This window comes from Vicugna pacos, chromosome 3, assembly GCF_048564905.1.
Source record: "Vicugna pacos chromosome 3, VicPac4, whole genome shotgun sequence".
Lineage (NCBI taxonomy): Eukaryota > Metazoa > Chordata > Mammalia > Artiodactyla > Camelidae > Vicugna > Vicugna pacos.
The window spans coordinates 51399299-51417787 of NC_132989.1; the positions used below are offsets into that span (position 1 = coordinate 51399299).

Consider the following 18489-nt stretch of genomic DNA (forward strand, 5'->3'; position numbering starts at 1 on the left):
TCCGTTATCAGTATCTTAACCCTAAACTGTCTCAGAGTCTGCTTTCCAGTAACTTTAACCTGTAATGTTCACTAACAGTTGGGGTACTCTTCTTAATGGGGACTGTTTAAAGTCTCTGTTTTTCATTTGAGGTCCTAGTCACCTCTGACAAAATGCAGAGTCACATTTACCATTTGGTCACCTAAACAATTGCCTTTTGACTTAGGTTTGTGTGAGTTGGTTTATGGTCCAGAGAGTCCTCAGAGTAACGAAGAGATGAGGCTTGTGTGCATGAAAACGTGTCAGTGTTGTCTTGGAGCTCACTGCTAGGCCCTTGTCACTCTGATGCCTCCTTTCCTGAGAAGACCATACAGGTTGAAGGTAGATGGAAAAGGCTAGTATGATAGAGCTGAGAAACATTGAATTTTCCTTCCATGGGTGATACATAACCAGGTATAATCTTATTTTTGTCCTAAAATTGTGTCAAACCGACAGTCATTGTAATTGATATTAAAGGGACCAAAACAAATGGGTCAAGCTATGTGTGATCAGTTTATTTTGAGATGAGACATCCATCCTGGGTAGACAGCCTGTAATTCTGTAATTACGTTCTGCAAACTACGTGAAACAGCAACAGCAACAGAAAGCACAGTGTTTGATTTGTGCATCACGATTGGCACAATACAGAAGAAGAACATCCTACTTGATTGATAAACTCCTTTTCTGAACAGTTCCTATCACTCCATATTTCTTTGGTGCATCAGATGTCTTTATTCCACTGAGATTGCCCTTGGATTAGCCATATTCCTCTACTGAAACCAGGGGAAAAAGAAAAAGGAAAATAATCTGAGATATTTAAATAGAAGAAAAATCCTTTAAAAACTAAATGACTATATTACAAACAAATCATTAAATAATAAAATACTTAGAAGAGTTTTTACTTTAGTTTTTGTATAGTAACTTAGATCTGGATTAATGGAATTTTATGATAAAGAACACTTTTTTGATATTGACCAAGTATTTTTTAAATTATTATTTGTTAAAGTATAGCCAGTTACGTTGTGTCAGTTTCTGGTGTACAGCATAATGTTTCAGTCACACATATACATACATTTGTTTTTATATTCTTTTTCATTATAGGTTTCTACAAGATATTGAATATAGTTCCCTGTGCTATACAGAAGAAATTTGGTTTTTTAAAATCAATTTTATATATAGTAGTTAATATTAGCAATTCTTGAACTCTCAGTGTATCCCTTCCCCCCACTTTTCCACCTAGTAACTGTAGGTTTGTCTACTATTTCTGTGAGTTTGTTTCTGTAAAACACATTTAAAAATGATTTTCTTTTAATCCTTCACCAGACTTATTTCTGTGGCCTACATTTTGAACTCCCTAAGTCCACCATTATCTCTCTTATTAACTAATGTGTGTTTTAAGTTTTGAAAATTTTCTAAAAGTTAAAAAAATAACTAAACCTAGTTTCAGTGGATATTTGTTGTTTCACATAGTGGCTTTGTTTTTTTACCTCAGCATCCCTAGTTGCCATTCTGTTGGTAATGGCTTTTGATTTCCTTTTAGAGATCTATGCCTCCCCTGGTGTCAGAATCTCTGTGTATATCCAGGTGCTCTGCACGGAGTTCAGGGACAGAGAACAGAACAGTGGAGTTCACGCATTCCAGGGGTGGCGGCCTCCTGAGGCTGCTCAGCAGCTCTGGTGGCCGTGACCTCAGGGGCGTCCCTGCTTTCCTCCTTCTACTCAGTTTTTGATCTTCTGTTACTCTTACTGATGCTATGAGTAGCCAGATAATTTTCTAATAAATTCTCTTTTCAATTGTGTTAGCCAACCACTTGATAGTGAAGTGATAAAAACAAAATCTCTGACTGATTCAAAACCTTAATAGTACCTGAAAATGTCAAATGTTACATTCCTCAAGGAACTATAAAATAAGAAACTATTTTACCTGAAGTGTTGTAAAGACAAGGAGTTTTACACTTTGTCACTTGATAAATTTCTTACTCATTTTCCTCCATGATCACTAATATTTTCTCCTTATGTGCGTTCATAATTTATTTGACCCAAGAACATGTCTCCACTGCACTAGAAGTTCTTTGTTCTGGAGAATACGTGCTAGATGATTGTCAGAGTGTAGGGCCTTTAGGATATATGAGTGAGTGAGCAGGATGGGGGAGTAGGGTTTGAATCAAGTAGCAGTTATGCTCATATCGATCATCTTGACTGGTTCCTTCATCCACTGGACAAACATCGTGCACTGTTTGTGTGCCAGACATAATGGATATTGGAAGGAGATAGTGAAATAAAGAGCACGTTGCAGTGCCTGGAAGTAAGAAAGTATGGGGTGCTGTGGAAGCTCAGGGGGATCCTGAAGGGGCCCTCGAATTGTGGGATTAGATGATGCTTGTTTTGGGTCTGGAAGAATTTATAGGAATTTATAGAATTTATAGGAAGTATTCTGGCAAAGAATGAGTAAAGGGAAAAAGAACAAAAGCATGTGGGCAGGATCACAAGAAAAAACACGATACCTTTGGGAAAACGAAGTGGTTCAGTGTGGCTGGAATGAGGTTTGAAGGTTTACATGAAGCATTTGACAGATGAATCTAAGGACGATGGAAGAAACTAACAAAAGAGAATTTTATGTCAGGTGATCTGATCTACAAACTTGTGAGGACCTTGGGAGCTACAGGGTTGATACACGTCTTTAGGAAAATCAACCTGACTGCTATACAGGAAGTGAACTGTAGGAGATCTAAAATCAAAATGGAGAGAGTCAAAGCAATTTTCAGAGTCTAGGTGAGATGTTGGAGGGGGGATGGAAGGCAGAGACTCACTATAATTGATCTAAATGTCCCTTCGGTGTCATCACCAAAGGAGGGAACGTGAAAGCCACTGTTAATTTAAAATAACCAGTCCTGTAAGCAATTTTTTTCCTCCTCCTTTCCTTCCTTTTTCATTCATTCATGAATTAAAGGTTTATTATGTGTCCTGGCCGTGCATCAATCAAGCTACTCAGTGAGTGGTGGGGGATGAAGCAGGTCTTGTCCACGCTCAGGTCAGCCAGGGTTCCAGCAGGAAGCAGTGACACACTCCAAATTCCGAAATTCAAGGATGACTCAATAAAGGGAATGGTTTTTAAAGTGGTGGAAGGTTGTAGCCTGGGGCTGATAACAGCTGTAAATACTCTTGATCTGAAGAAACAAGGGAAGGGAGTGGTTTTTATAACCTGAAAGAAGACAGCTGTGTGGAGAGCAGCTACCTTGGGAGAAACCGTGACCTTCACTGGGGTAGAGGGCACTGCCAATCCAAGGGCACTTTCACAGCGGGAGCTGGAGAACTCTGTGCTCTGTCTTTCCCTCCAATAGCCTGCTGGGCTCTCAGCTGACTCAGCCACAAGGAAGGGCAGAAGGCATGGGGATCTCTGGTATTTTCTGTTTGGGTCCTCATCCTGGAGCAAAAGGCGCAGAATTTTGGAGAATTAACTGGGAGGAGCAAACAAAAGGTAGAGAATGTCAGGAAACTCTTACGCTTTCCCCCATGGGTGTGTGTGCAGGTGTTCATCCTTTCAAGACTGTATGCAATGTTTGTCTCAGCGTGGCCTCACCCACAAGGAGCCCAGGGGAAAGGGGTTAGTGTACTGTGGTTTTCCCCGTGTCAGTTCTGCCTTGGAGGCAGCCCTGGACCACATCCCCTTCTTCAAAAGAGCCTTCTCTTTGAACTAGACAGGTATTCTCTAAACAAATAGGAGACACAAAGCTAAATATTTGTTCCTGGTGTATTCAGTGTCCTATGCAAATGGCGTTTAGGTGTATGTAACTGGTGCTGTGGAGCCTGGCATTTTAAGCAAACTCCAACTTGCATAAAGGAGCCGTTAAAAGGAAAAAAGTTGAATGCTGTGGCCTGTGTTGGCCTACGTGTGAATTATGTGGCATTTTTGCTTTCTACACTTTTTGAGGTCTGCAGTCATGAAACGCTTCAGTGTCAAATCTGTAAAATCCACTGCCCTCTATTCTTTTTCCTGTATAAATAGAAGCTGACAGTTGGAGGTTTTGTCACTGGCAATTTGAAATTCATTATTCTAAATAGACCTGACATTCGGGTTCTTGGTTGTAAAAGACTTTTAAACGACAAGCAGAGTCAAATTCCTTAGGTAAGGGGAATTTGTGGTTGTGTGTTTACCTTTGATATTGTCAAAAAAGAAGCGTCACGACATTGGTAGCATTCTCCGTATCCTGGAAGGATAGATTTATGATTATAAGGAGTCAAAGACATTAATCTTACTTCCAGATATCTTCCAAATGGACATTAATAAAGTGCTTTCATAAAGAAAAGAAAAGCAGAGTCTGATCAGCTCTGCAGTGGTATGTCTGAGAATACCAGTTTTTACTTGTTGAGCATATGTGCCAGTGTTATGGGGAGTATCAGTCCTTCATCTGTAGTACTTTATTTACATGGGAAAAACATTAATAAAGAAATACCATGAAGTTTAAAAACAGGAAAGCTACTGGAATCAGGCGACATAATGGAAAAGGACTGCTTCTGTCCTCCACTCTGACTGGCAGAGATAGTAAGTTAAAAGTAATATTGTAGCATGTTGGGGCAATGAGAATTCAGAAGTAAAAGACTGGATTGCATGCTTCGGGGGTGGGGGGATAGGATGTGAGCACGGGTGGATCCCAAGACTGTAATAGCCCATTCTAGAAAATGCAGAAGGCCAAAGTCCGCACAGGACCTCCAGGAAACTCCACCTGTGCTGCACTTTCAAAAGGCCACATGCCTGCCGTGCAGAGGAATGTCGGAGGTCACACAGTGTGAGTCAGCAAGAGAGAAATGTGAATATAAAATTTCATCTGCTTTCTCTAAACTTCTCACAGGCTCAAGAAAAAGCCGGAAAATGGCAGGGAAAGAGGTCAAGTGGAAGTGAAAGAACAGGTGTTACCTCTCCCACTATAGCTCCATGGTTCAGACTCATATTGGAGTAGGAAAGCTTTGGGTTGAAAAGGAGATAAAAGTTTTGATTTAAAATCAGTGAAGTTCTTCAATACCTGAAGGTGAATCTTACTTACTGACCATGGATTTTGATCCTTTAAAATGACTCAGAAGTCATGTGATATGTGTAAAATGGGAGCAGCGATTGAGCAGAGTGTGTTTAAAGACAGTGTTTGTAGGAAAATAAAGCTACTCCCTAGACTCTGTAAACAAGTTGTAATAATACCCTAGGATTTTCTCTGCATGTTGAATTTGAAGCCACAGTAGCCTGATGAGTCAGTACTATCCTTTTTAATAGTTTTATTTCATTAACAAATAGGGTGAAAACGTTGAGATCACTTGGATTGAGCAGAATATATCTAGTAGTGATTGTTCAACTAGAGTAAACTGAGTCACTGAGTCTTGGTCTTCACAACTGCTACTTTTCCCTTTTGATGCTTAACTCTTTAACTTCTAGGAAAGTTTTCACTAAGAATGACTCAGCAATAATACAGACAGCATTTCATTCCAGTTTTTAAACATCAGTGTCTGTGGGTAGGCTTGCAAATGAGGCAGATGATTGAGAATCTATGGAGTTGGAAAGGAAAAAAGAAAAACGAAAGTCTCACTTTGAAAAAAGGAAGAAAAATGGAAGAAGACAGCAGTGGAAAAGGGAGTATGTATATATTGGGCAAAGAAAGATTAATGCAGTGGTTAATGATGAGTTTACTGATAGACTGTAAAGAGGGATTGAAATGTGGCAGCGTTTAGAAAAGATAATGGAGAAGGAGTTTTTCATCATGGGAAAGTTTTTGAGAAAGAGAAAGGGAGGGAGGGAGAAATAGGATTGATAGGAATCAGTGAAAAAACAAGAAAGGGTGAATTTCATAAATTCTGTATGGGTAAAAAAATGAATTCCTTTTGTGTGTGTGTGTGAGTTTGAGTTTTGTGCATGGCTTTGCATTGTCCTGGATATATTGCTGCTCCATCCTAATCAGTCAGAATACTCTCTGTGCTGTTGATGTGATTTGAAGTTTGAAGATCTTGGTGACTATGCAGGATGCTTGCTTTTCTCTCATAATGTTACCAAGCAAGGGTTGCCTGTGACACAGAAAGCTAAACTCTGACAAGTAGGTGTTTGCAGCGAAGGACAGTTTTTTTTTTGGCAGAGCACCAAGTAAGGGAGTGGGAGACAAATCTCAGATCACCTTCATCTTGATCTTTGAGTTAGGGATGTTTTAAAGGGGAAGAACAAAGAAACTGTGAAAGAAAATCATCATCTTGTGACGTTTTTGTGACATTGCCTAACCGTGGTATCTGAAGTCAGGATGTCTCCAGTTTACGATTCTGTGTCAGGGTGGTCCATGGTTCGCTGTTCTGTGAACTCACCTAGCCCTGGGGGGAAAACCTGAGTCTGTATTGTTAATGATATCTGCAAAGCGATGTTAGTACACGGATGTTATCAGTAACAGCTGTCTTAGTCATCTGACTATGGTTTAGTGTTCAGTTAGCACAGGATTGAGGTCAGAGCGGACAAGAAAGGGATTCAGGTCAGAGGAGACAAACAAAGGAATAGTTTTAGATGGAGAGGTGTAATCATAACCTCGGTAGGGGAACTCAGTTGTAGGGGGCTTTGTTTAAATGATATAAACTGAGCATTTCCTCCAGTATAGAGATACTCACAGTGAAGAGTTGTAAGCTCTTAGAATAGGTCTGATGAGAAACTTATTTTAGCGAGAGGAATGCATTACCCCAGGCTGTCACTGTAACAAGGGCTTAAATCACAGTCCCCAGAGTGAGGATTGATGCCAGGCACCAGGAGCATGCCTTTCCCCGGTGTATTCTGTGCACCGGTGTTGCCGATAGATGCAACTGGTGTTCCAGGTTCTTGTCCCGTCCCAGAAAGAATTCAGAGACAAGACTTAGAGATTAAAAAAAGGTAAAGTGAGGATTTATTAAAGGATGGATAGTACACTCTCAAGGGGAGAGCGGGCAGGCCCAGGTGAGCGGCTGCCCTGAGTTTCTTTGGCAAGTTAGCTACATAAGGTGTAAAAATGAATGGGCGGAATATTCATTGGGGAGGAAAGGGTTTGGGGTCACATTCCCTGATTATCATCCACGCTCCACCTTCCCAAAGGGAGGAGGGACTTTTGACCTAATTTTGTCTGGATCGGAAGTGTCATGGTGTTGGTGCATGATGGGTACTTCTGATCTGCAAAGCTAATTTTATTGAAATGAGGGCATAATGAGCAAAAGGTTACATTCGGACACTGGCAGTTCCTGCCTTTTCTCACCGTTCTTTGTTCTTCTCCAGGCCACTTGTCATCACAAAAGGCATGATCCCTTATCAGCCCCAAGGTTCCTGCTTTTCTTTCTCTGCCCAAGGATCCCTGCTGCTTACATGATGTGTGGTTTCCTGCATTTGGCCTGTGCGCCTTCTTTCTGCCCAGTTCCTACCATTTGGTCTGTGTCCCCATTTCTCTGCTCATATCTAGCTATCTGCCTACTCTAACACCGGGAGCCGAGCGCTCACACTGTTCTTCAGCTTTTCCCTCCCCCGTTCGCATGGTTCAGTCTTTCTCAGCAGGTTTTCTACTGCGCGGGTTAGTCGTTTGCAGCCACCCTGTTGCTGGTGGACTGTCTGCAGCCCATGTGATGTTGATGGTATCATTGGCTGCATTTTCGGTGTGATGACACCATAATTTTGATGGTTACTTTTGATTTCTTTAGAGGTTTTGACTTATTTTTCGAAGTATTTGTTTTTGAAGGAGACATTTATTTCAGTAGTTGGCTTGGGCAAAGCCATAAAACTAATGCTACGAGTCAAAATACCAAAAGCACTCTGGACTATTTGAAGAGCAGAATTCATAAGGTATTGGTATTTGTTCATCTACAGTATAGAGAGAGCAGAGATGGGATTCCCAAGCTGTGCTTCCCTCAGATTGTGCTGTAAAACATTAATCTTTAATAATTGAGGGTAAAGGACAGGTAATCAGCAATTTCTTCTAGTAGTAACTTACATTTGATATATATTCCTGTCCTCTTTACAGGCTTCATGTGGGCCCATAGTTTGATATTCTCATGCTCGCTGGCAGTCTAATAAAAAATGCCAGTGTGTAAATCAACTATGAAATTGGCTTAAATTGTACAATAAATTGTGTCACACTTTAGTGTTTTTGAAATTCTTCATTAACCTCTTTGTAACTTTACTTATTAGAATAACGTGAAAACTTGCCTCTCTTCACTTTCATGTATCTGTATGTGCACAAATGCATGCATAGCATGTTTGGTTAATTATTCGAAGAATTTACTATTACTGAGTTTTGAATGTAAAACAACTTAAGAGGTTATCTGGCGTTTTCTTTCTACCTGGCATATAGAAAGTTGCAAAAAGTATGTCACTCTCAAACTAAATAAACCAAAAATTAAAACTTTTTTTGTACCCACTAGAGAGCTGAAGTCACAGGACAAGCAGGTTACCTGATTTCTAGTGAAAAACAGGTCCCTCTAAGGGTATCAGACACAACTGTGCAGGATATGGGAGGATGGCACACGGGCAAGAATCCGGTTAACTTTGTAACCACTTCCTAGAGGCTGAGCATGAATTCCAGTGAGAGGATAACCTCCCTCTCTTGCCAAGGACAGAAGGGAATTTGCACCCATTCACAGGCTTTTCTCCACGAACCTCCAAAGGGTCCTCACAGGAAAGATGGGAGGCCAGGCGGGAGGTGGGAAGCCTGGCTGGAGGTGGAGTCCTGGGAGGAGGGGCGGCCCCCGGGGCAGGGGCTCTAGGGGCCTCACTCCCTTGTGAAAGGAAAGCCTTAGTTTCAGAGAGGAAAGCAGCAAGCCCCGTGGCCCCCAGGGCACAATTCAAGTTTCATTTTAGACACAAAAAATATGTTACCTCTGAGAAAGAGAAAAAAAGGTGATTGGATTTTATCAAAATTAAAATCATTTGCTCTGAAAAGGACATTTTTAAAGAGAATGCAATGACTAACAACAGACTGAGGAAATACTTGCAATCTACTTACCTGTTAAAGGAGTCAAAACAGTTATATAAAGAATTGCTAAAACTCAAAAGTAAGAAAATAAACACAAGAAAATGGGTAAAAGGTTCAAACTCATACTTAAAAGAAGATGTATGTATGACGAGTATGCATATTAAAAGATGCTAAACATTATTTATCATTACAGAAATTCAAATTAAAACAGCAGTGAGATGCTGTTATGCACTTATTTATGTGGCAAAACCCCCAAATCTGATAATACTAACTGCTGGCAATGATGCAGAAAAACAAGAAAAAATAATTATCTTTGGTTTTGATTTACTTACCTTTTAGAGCAATTAAAAACCAAAAACCCAAAAAAAAAAAACCCCAAAAAACAAAAAAACAAAAGCAGAAAACCCCTAAAGTATCAGTGCTCTTTGGTTTTATAGCATATGTGAAAGCAAGGACAGCAGTAGCACAAAAGATGGGATATGGAAATAAATAGATGTAAGTGTGTATTCGTAAACATTTGCACACATCTGTGTGTGCATGTATGTCTTCACTTAAACATACTCCCTAGCTCTCTCCCCTGAGATTGAGTGGAAACAGCTCATCTCAATAGCAGTTAGCAACATAGAGCCTTTGATCTCTGAATATTTGTCCACCAAAAGGAACCAGGGTTCCATCCATGAAGAAATGCCTGGGCTGGGATAGGGAACATAGCAGATGAGACTGGAACTCCTTTTTGAAATACAAAGTAAAGAAGTGTTCATAAATGATGGGGATATGTTGAAAGTACATAGGAGCCAGCTTTGATGGAGTTTCTAAGGGTTAAATCTGAAAAAATGGATCTTGACTCATTGAATAAAATAGGTATCCTTATATTCATGTTGATATAAGCAAACCAATAAATTCAGTTTATTATTAGAAATGGTATTTTTGCAGAGCCTCAGAATAACTTCCAACAAAATATGTGTTCATTACAAAAGGGAAGAGGGTGACTTCTTAGTGACAAAGCCTGGTTAACATTACTCTGGTCAAGTGATCAAAGTGAACATTATCAATAATGGGACAAGTTTAAATCCTGAGACTCCTGATAGGATGCAAAATAAAGGACACAGAATCAGTAATGTGTAAATACTGATTTCCTTTCTTCAGTTTTCATATTGGATTACATAGAAGATGGCCTTCATTTGTAAGGAACCCACTCAAGTATTTGGGGGAAGTGTAGCACCATGTCCACAGCTGAGACTCAAATAGTGTAAACATTTTTGAGGTTTTCTTAAATTCTCTGTTGGAGTTGAGTTTGTTTGTTTTAAAGAAATGCTTTTTAGAGTTTTAATTGCAGTTCACATTCTGTATCTTGTTTTTGCTGTAATAAAGAGATTGGTGCATTCACTTAGACCAATGATTAACTTTGGTTAAAGACTTTTCAGAGATCATTTAATGAGAAAAAAATTAGGCTTTACAGATTTGAGATTCAAGATAGTAAGTTCCTAGAAATCATGAAACTATATTACATTCATATTACATCTAGTGTGATTCAAATATTTTACGACAACGGTGGACTATGGAAATTTATTGAAAATTTGACTTGAACGTGTTTTGTTGTATTAAGATTGTTGTTATAAATGACAAATTTAATTCTTGAGTGATGAACATCTTTATTTTTCAGTCTTTCCCAAATACCAGTGGCATGTCTGTCTCCACCTGTTACTCAAATTTAATCACGGAGGACTTGTGAAGTAAGGCAAATAAGATAGAAAAAGGTTATCTGATCCACTTAAGATCTTAATAGTACTCTTCCTAAGTTATTAAAAGAACCGTCACTTAAGAGACTGAAATTACTTTATTTTCCTTGATTACATCACCTATTTCCCTGTGATCTTTTCAGAGGTTTCAGAAACTCACGTGTAACACAGTCAGGTATGCCTCAGGGATGGCACATTGTATAGCTGTGCCATTAGATAAGGGGGGAGTGCCGTGCTTTGTCAATTTACTGCCTCTCTGAATCTGAAGACACCATTTAAAACTTGGATGTAGTAGTTTACTAAGTGGTGTCAAGTGTTTAAGCTCTAGAAATAAGCCGTTTGAACCGTGGTTGCCCAGGGATCAGACTTCATTTTCTTGGTCGTTGGAAGCTGTTTCTCCCAGGAGTGTGTGTGCAGGTATGTGTGCGAAGAGGGAGAGGGAGAGGAGGGGGAGGGGGGGAAGAGTGAATTGGATACTAAATTATTTCCGTTTTTGATGTCCTTTGGGTAGTGGTAAGAGTTCTTTTGAAATGATCCAAGATTCCTGGAGTTGTAATTTAAGCGTATAATATAGGATTGAATTATCAATATCCCAGACCAGTTTGTGACTAAGGAACCCTTTGAGGTGACATTTAGGTGCAAATATCCAGGCTGAGAGTCCTGACTTGCACAAGTGGTTCTTTAGGAACTCCACAAGCATGCCCTAGGTAGTAGCTGAGTCTCTGCTTGTTACGCACAACTTCACACTAAAAGCCACTTTCACTTTACTTTTGAGAAAGTGCCTCACGTTGGTGGCATTCAGAGCCAGGGTGTACTCCCCCACCGGGCAGTGAAAGGCCCAGCAGTTTTTAGATTTTGTGAAAAAACTATTGTAGAAACCGAGTAGTCTTAGGAAAGCTGGAAGACTGACTTTGACTTTTTGAGTAGGTGATAACACACTAACACTTGATCCTCAGTGGTCTTATGTTGAGGTCTGCTGATACATTGGTGTTACACTTATCGAAACAGCTCACTCTCTCTTACTCATCAAGGAAAAAAAAATCACCGGTTTTTCTTAGGTTTCTCATGATGAAATCAGTGCTCTAAAGTCCACAATCTCTGGATTCCATGATTCACAACACAGTTGAATCACAGAATTATGTAGTGTCTCTTTTCTGAATGCTGGGTCTTCAAAGAAAAAAGTGCTTAAAATTTCAGAGTCCATAGAAATACCAAATGATAGGACAGAGTTTGATCTCTTTGAACATCTGTGGTAGCAGCCTGAACAATAATTTATAAACTTAGGACATATTCAGTTTTTGAGACTTCTGTTAGGGAGAGTCAGGAGTTAATGCTGTAGGTGAGTTGGCTGTGATGCTAAAGCGCCTCATCGTCAGAGGCCAGGCGGAATGTTAGGCTTTAACTAACTGTGGTTACTGTATGTAGAACAGAGTGTCAGGGTTCTCTCCTGAAGTATAACCCAAACTTCCTGTATTGCTGTCAACATTTTGACCATACTGCGTATCACCTGATAGCAACTTATCATTTCATGTTTGCTTTATATCTTTTTTTTTATAAAATAGACTTTTATCTTTTAAAATATTTATTTAAAGGGAGACTTTGTAGCACTATTGCACAATGCCCATTTCTTGCCCCCAAATAGAAAATAACTATAATAACAGATGATCTCATGTTTACTGGTGAAAAGAACATTGTCTTTGCTGTCAGATAGGTCTGGAGTAAATCTTTGCATCTTGTATGTCCAATTCAAATAATCAGTTAGTGGTCTTGCATAATGTCTTATCATAACCTCAGTTTCCTAATTTGTAAAATGGATATAATTTCACCTAACTTTCAGTGTTCTTAAAAAAAAAGTACAATGAAATAATAGGACAAAAGCAAATAGCAATACTGGAACAAAGTAGGTAACCAGTAAGTAGCAACTCTTAACATAGTCATCTATTTTTTAAGCAGTTTTCTGCAATTTTCTCATCTCCATCTTCAAAACAAATTTTAAAATTAGGAGAAATCTTGGAGGAAGAAGTATCTTCTATGCTGTAAATAAAAGTTTATTCTAACATTTTGAAATAATTTAAAAACATAAATGTAAAAAGGAAAAATGGAAAAAAACTTTTGGTCTTGCATTTGATTTTTCTCTAGTTCTAAAAGAAAGGATAATTAGTATAAATACTGGATGAGGTTTTTTTTTCTTTTCAGAGAAAAGCTGTTTTCATGAAACTGGTTTGTTTTTTAATTAACAGAATGGAGATTGTACATTGTGTCATGATTTATTTTCAAGTTGTTATAACAATAACACACACCAATTGGGGAAGGGAATTTTTTTTTAAAAGAGATGACAGAGCCTAAGGAGGTTATAACCAGAGACCTTAATAATGATAATAAAACAGCTCCCATAAAGAACAAAATTGTGTTGATGCATATTCTTTAGCTTTACTTGAAAAGGAGTGCAGAGCGCACTAAAATTTGCTAGAGTAAATGCTCCTCCCTTTAATGACCTGAGACATTCTGTGTCTGTACAGTTGGATACAGTCCTATCAGGACAGCAAAAGGCTATTAAACCTGAAAGGATCAGAGTTAAGCGCAAACTAGAATAATGGTAAATAGCTAATAAATGTCTCCATGCATATCACAGTTCTGCCTGGTACCCTTGTATTTCATATATATATATGGTAAGCAGCTTTATATAATTGGTAAGCAGCTGTTAAAGTTAGTTTTAAAATGAACTTTGATGTTTCTTATTTTAAAAATTGTTTTAAGGAAGACTGCTTCCAGGTTTTACACATCCACACCTTGTCAAATTTAAAAGATCATGATAGCGGAACACTTTTTTCCAAACAAGTTAAGCGAAAGATATATAGTATGAAATTGATTCTTCTCCACAACTGAATTCAAGGGCAGTAAATACGCAGATAAAAATAGATGCAGATAACACCCATTCTCACCTGGTAAGATTTTATCTTTAAAAGTAAACAAAAAATGTCAAGATTTTTCTCCCTGTGAGGACTGCTAGCAATGCTGTGAACTCAAAAGTTGTATATCTTTACTTTTAACAATGTTATTTTTCTATTGCTCCTAGAACAAATTAGCACAAACTTAGTGACGTAAAGCAGCACTTGTCTGTTTTCTTAGAGTTCTGTAAGTTAGAAATCCAACGTTAGTCTCCCTGGAGTAAAATCAAGTCATCAGTATGGCTGCTTTTTCCCTGGAGGCTCGTGGAGAATTCATTTCCTTGCCTTTTCCAGCGTCTAGAGACCACCTGCTTTCCTTGGCTCGCGGTCCTCTTCTTCCATGTTCACCTGCAGCAGTGTCTCACTGCTCTGACTCAGCCAGGAAAGGTTCTGTGCTTTTCAGGATTTAGACTGGCCCACCTGGATAGATTCTGTACCCTTAATTACACTGAGAAATGTGAATATGTCAGATAAGAGTCACGGTTTCCAAGAATTGGGACCTTTTGGCGGCCATTCTCTGCCTTTCACACAGTTTGAACTAAGAAGGACAACACACTTTTGCTTCAAGGATCCCCTGTTGTTACTGATTGCCGCTGGTCTGGGCAAAGCAGTGAAAGAGCAACTTTTCAATCTCCCTTGTTAATAATGAAGCATTTAGAATGAATGACATATTTAGAAAAACCCAAAACTTAAAAAATGTGCATAATGAATCCAAAGATGTCCAGTCCTTGGGGCTGTTTGTTCCATGAGGATAAGAAGGTTCAGTGCTGAGGTCTGAGCCTAGGCAGCCTGCCTATAGAAGCTCTCAACCCTTAATCGCTCTTGTATGTAGTCTTCATGCAATGGAGAAAATCTATAGCTCAGTAAGTTAAGATGTTTAAGTAATAAAATGTATGCAAAAGACTTAGCATAATGCTTAAACTAAAATCACTACTGAAGACTACTAGTGTCCCTACCTCTGCACATAACCAGGATCAAATAGAATGACAGGAAGATGCTAAAAAAAAAGGTATTTCTTGGGAAGGAGAGAGAACAAGAGGGAGAAAAAAGAGCAGAAAAAGTGGTTTCTTCCTTCATTTGGCAGAGCACCATGTAGGGGAATGGTTAAGAGCAAAGACTTTCTGGAGTAAGGCTGCCTGGGTTCAGATGTGAGCTATGCGTGCATCCATATGTGAATATTGTTTTGAAACCTGTATCCAGCAATACTCAAAATGAGAGGGTAGTTGTCTTCCCTAAAGGCACACTTCCTTGAGTAAATGAACATATATCTTTTTGAGGAATAACTGGGAAAATTATTATAATACATACTTCCCATGGTTTTGTTAGCTTTCTCCTCCCAAGGAACTGGCCACATTTCTGTCAGTAGGTCTGTCTGAAAAATGACAGACAGATGTAACTACCTTCAGCTTCCTGACCATTCATCTTTGATTTCTTTTCATGATGCATGCAGATTTGAACCTTTGTTATTTCCCTGTATATTTGGGGACATCATGTTCCATTAGTTATCTCCAGGTCTGTCCTTTCACTCCTGACCTTGCCACTCACTGTAAAATTGAGTCCACCTGGCTTCTGAGGACTGAAAGACATAATCTGGTTTCTATTGTTTCAGGGTCCTGTCATCTCCATCCTGTAGGTCTGTATCAAACTTTCCAACTCTGAGCCCTTGCCTATAGGGCAGGATGTCATGAAACTTCATGAGTGCATATATGCACTCTCCCTACTTGACAAGTTGCTGAAAATCTTAAATTATTAAAAAATGTTAATAAAAATGAAGAAAGGCTAATCACTGTGATGAAATTGGTAGTTTTATTTACATTGATCTAAATGCCGTTAATACACATATGATCTTGTAATGACCTTGCATATAGTACAATCTAGTAGAGTTATGTTACTTGCAACGTTATTATAAGAATATTATTAATTACAGGCTCTTCAGGCATTGTGATCCAGTGTTGAGACACAAGTATAAAATTGAATAATGAATGTCTTCTTTCAATCCTGCAAATGGTTATAGCGTTAAGAATCTGCCAAACTGAAAGTACCTTGGTAAGTTGGATTATAAGGAATGCCGAAGTTACTTTACTTTTTTGATTATAACAGGGCACTCCAGAACACTTGGCTGAGCAGCCATGGAGAATGGCAGCGATGCCACCAGTGATAATCAAAACGAAAACTTTCCAACGATAATGCCACGTTAATGTAGAACAAGAAGCAGCTCAGCCCCTAGCTAAGAGAAGGGAAAGTAAGTGCTTCTCACAGTCTCGTCTGTGTGTTTGAAAGTGTCCAGAAAATAGCAGAAAAAACAAATTGCCAATTGAGTGGCTCACATAAGGACTGCAGTTACATCCAGTAATCCTTCTAAGTTTATTTCTGTGTAAGATATAGGGTACTTGTACAGAAAGCAAAGCAAAGAGGAGGGCTGGTGATAAGGTGGAAAACAAATTCAGGCTACAGTCTATCTGGAGAAGAAAAATTTTTATTGATAACACCCTTATAAGAAAACTATGGCTACTCAGTGTTAACTTCTAATAAGAAATATGATAGACTTAAGAGAAAGTGTGTGTCATTTTGTGATCCTTGAATCGCTGAGCAGAGACTCAGTGTAGCAAAAACAGAAGGTGGTGAAAGATTTTCTAAAAAACATACATAATCATCTTTGGTGTTGCATTTTTTCCTGCCCTTCATGCTTTATCTTCTGTAAATAACAGAGTCTCAGAACTCTATTTTTCATGGCAAATTCCTTTTTTTCTCTGCTTTTCTATGGTTGGCTTCTCCTCAGAACTCAAGTGCCCTGCTTCAGAGATTGGCACTCGTAGGTCTAGCAATAGGAATACCTCACATTCTTTATCTGCGAGGATTGATTTAAGGATAGGCTCATGACCTAAGCCAGATGAATCAGAATCATTTTGGGAAATTTAGCTGAAACTCGTTTTGTAGCAACGTAAGGCCACATGGTGGTAGCCATCTTTGTTACCAAAAGGGAAGAACACACCTGAAAATGAAGACAACGTGGAGAGGGAAAGATCTGAGATGAGAAGAAACAGATTGCTAATCACATTGTTTGAGTGCTTGGATCCACTTGTGTCTGAAGTCAGTTCATCCCTTTGGAGCTCCCAGTTAGTGAGCTAATGTATCCTCTTTTGAAATTTATCTATTTAATTTGAGTACTGACTCGACTCAACCCATGAACCTAATCTGTGACTATGCACTTAAAGTGGTAGCTTTCATTTCTTGCCCAATATCGTTGCTAATTCTAAAGTTTTAGGTTTTTGGTCACCTTGTTTCCCATTGTCTCAGATACTGATTCTTCCTCAAGTCACACTTAAGGGACATTTGGGAAATCTCTTAAGACTAACTAGCAGAAGAGGATACAGCCAAGCTTTGCTTTATGAATGACTGGCTGAATATGTGAATGTAAACTGAAAATGGAAGATAGCTGCACTAACGCCCCACTTAGTGGTGACTTCAGTGGAGACTGAAGCAAAAATGCAGAATGAGCAGAATTGTGGGGACGTGTCTGGCTGACCACTTTGTGTGGAGAGTGCCTCAAGGGAAGAAAACAATGGACTAAGGCCGGTGGAAATGACTACTTCAGGTAGCCAAGGAGAAAGGTTTAAAGAACAAGAATGAGAATATCTGGGGTGGAGGCATAGTCAAATGTGTGTGTGAAGTGTGAAGGTCTCTGCACCTTATGATAATGCCCACCAGAGTACACTCACCAGAGCAGAGGCATTATAACCAGCTAGACTAAATAACTCACCTGGTTTGTGTCAGCCAGCACCCATCATTGGCCATCCCACTCCTAGAGTGATAGGCATGTAATTGTGGTGGTCGTGGTCACAAAAATGGAGACTCTTGTGACCCAGCACTGTGGGCTCTCACTCACCAAAGCTGATCTAAGTACTCCTGCCACTGAATGTCTAACATGCCAGCAGCAGAAACCAAAGCTGATACCTAGTTGTGGAACCCTTATTTAATGGAATATCTTATTGGACTATAGTTCTCCCATATGTATTTTGGGGAATGTAACTTTAGTTATTATTCTTTCCTTAAATTCCAAGTTTTCTAGTCCTTAATAGATAGTATGTCAGTATGGATTACACAGATGTGCTTGGACGAATTTCTCCTGAGTCCCTGTCCTAATTACCTCCTCCCTCTGGAAACAAAACAAAAAACAATATTGGGATAAGAAGACATAGAATGAAGATTTTCAAACATAAAATAAGTATAAAACATAACAAAAACATAGAATGAAGTTTTAAAATCCTATTAGATTGTTAGAATGAGCTATCACATGGCTCATGGAAGTCCTGCATAAGGTGAAGTTGGTTAGCCTTTACTAAAGAATCTACTGGGGTTTATAAAACTTTATAAAGAATTTAAGTTTTCTTGGATGATTCTAGGCCACTGAATCTCAGTTAATCCTGGCCGCCTTTGTTAAGTCTTTTGGAGTGTTTATTGTTTCTACAAAAATTTCCCTTGATACACAATTGTTTAATAGTACTTGAATTCCTAGAATCTCTGATCATGAGATTCTTTTGTATTCATTAGTTTTAAAAGGCATTTTAGATAATGTGGCATATGCATGCCCAAATTGATGTGCAATTAGGAAAAAGTAAAATTTGAGTTTGTAGTGCTTTTGATTTTCTGTGCAAGCTGTTAAGTACCTAAAAATACAGAAATATAGAAAGAGCAAAAATTAAAGAAGAAAGGGACGCTGCAAGGTGCTTTCCCTGGGAATTCATAGGAATTGCCAGTGACCGTGGTGCTTGGTTGCTACATCTTCAGCTTAGCCAGAGGTCACATGCCCCATTATGTTAGAAGTATAAACTGTCGTTTT

The 18489-nt window shown here is 38.9% G+C and overlaps 1 protein-coding gene and 1 long non-coding RNA gene across 10 annotated transcripts in view; one reads left to right on the forward strand and one right to left on the reverse strand.

The window, feature by feature from the left end:
• Positions 1–18489, forward strand: part of SLCO4C1 (solute carrier organic anion transporter family member 4C1) — a 294796-nt gene that overhangs the window by 94890 nt on the left and 181417 nt on the right. Inside the window, exon 16 of one of the 9 annotated variants that reach the window (XM_072958348.1) lies at positions 15750–15806. The exons of the other annotated variants lie outside the window; for them this stretch is intronic. The gene's annotated coding sequence lies outside the window, so the exon portion shown is untranslated. Of the gene's footprint in view, positions 1–15749; positions 15807–18489 lie in introns of those variants that run through there. 9 annotated transcript variants of the gene reach the window in all.
• Positions 513–1611, reverse strand: LOC140689573 (uncharacterized). The gene is made up of 2 exons (XR_012064608.1): positions 1506–1611; positions 513–791 (listed from the first exon to the last, which is right to left on the reverse strand). It is a non-coding gene; the product is annotated as an uncharacterized lncRNA (long non-coding RNA).